This window comes from Plasmopara halstedii (assembly GCF_900000015.1).
Source record: "Plasmopara halstedii genome assembly, contig: Scaffold_816, whole genome shotgun sequence".
NCBI classification, from domain to species: domain Eukaryota; phylum Oomycota; class Peronosporomycetes; order Peronosporales; family Peronosporaceae; genus Plasmopara; species Plasmopara halstedii.
This window is the reverse complement of record NW_020187732.1, coordinates 1,518,366-1,519,534: the sequence shown is the minus strand read 5'-3', so window position 1 is coordinate 1,519,534 and position 1,169 is coordinate 1,518,366.

Sequence of the window (1,169 nt, the reverse complement as noted above, 5' to 3'; positions counted from 1 at the left end):
GTCATTGATAGCGTGCGCAAAGCGCGACGCTCGTGCTCATCGAGCCTAGGATGTACATGCCCCGGTGCCGCGAGCACACTGTCCGACAGTGCACCGCGTGCGGGAGACGATGTTGGGTTCTGCCAGTGCTCTCTGTCAGAACCAGCGAGACTTGGTGACTTCAGTATCGTGGACGCAAGGCTCATTGAGCAAGGAAGTCGTTTTATTCCAACGATTTAAGTCTAGCGGACACGCGAGCCTCGTTGAGGCAATAATCGATTGGAACTGTATCTTTATTAGGGAGGGTGTAACGGGGTTATACGTACCCTGGTAACGCAAATGTGTGTCACACGAGATGTTCACGGTGTGACTGCACCCAAACAAGAATACGGTATGTGTCTAGGTAGCCAGTGGTTATACATGTATATAGATTTTACTATATATATTTAGGAAAATCTTAACATTTAAAATTGGGCGGCTTTGCCATCAAAATAAATAAAAATCAGTTTTGAATTTAAACCGAAGAGTTTACTAGCCTTGGTTAAGGTACTAACTACTCTTAAAGGTAGCGGATTGCGACCCGCTACAATCGTATTGGTTTTTGTTAAGAACGAAAGGTCGGTGACCTAAATTACACTTCCTCAAGCGCTAAGCTACAGCAGCCCCGCTGTAGATGCTCTGGTATCGTACCTAATATCAGATTACTACGGAGCTCGATCTCGGTTCTACTTTTTCATTCGCTCCGTTCTAACTCCAAAGGACAATAATGTAATGCGTTACTGGGTTGGTACCCTCATCATTATGCCGTTATTCAAGAGTGACAGCTAGTGTTAAAGCATGACCCAAACCGTACCACGTTGCTGTGCAATGATTCGATGTCGCGGTAGTGCGTGTAGCGCAAAACGTGCATCTCGCATTCGCTTTGATCGGTACATGGTATGCTATGATTTGCTGCCAAATCGATGCCAGACTGAGCTTACACGTTGTCCATAAAGTCTTTCACATCCAACCCGAAAGCTCTTGCATACTTCTCAGCAGACCCAGCATGTATTTTGAATGTATACTGTCGTTTACGGTGAACAAACTTGGGCCGTTCCATGGTGCTGGTTCATATTTTACCGACGTGAGCCTTTTTTCAGTTTTCCTTCCGCCTACACTGCAAATCATTATTTCATCTCCATCATTCTTCA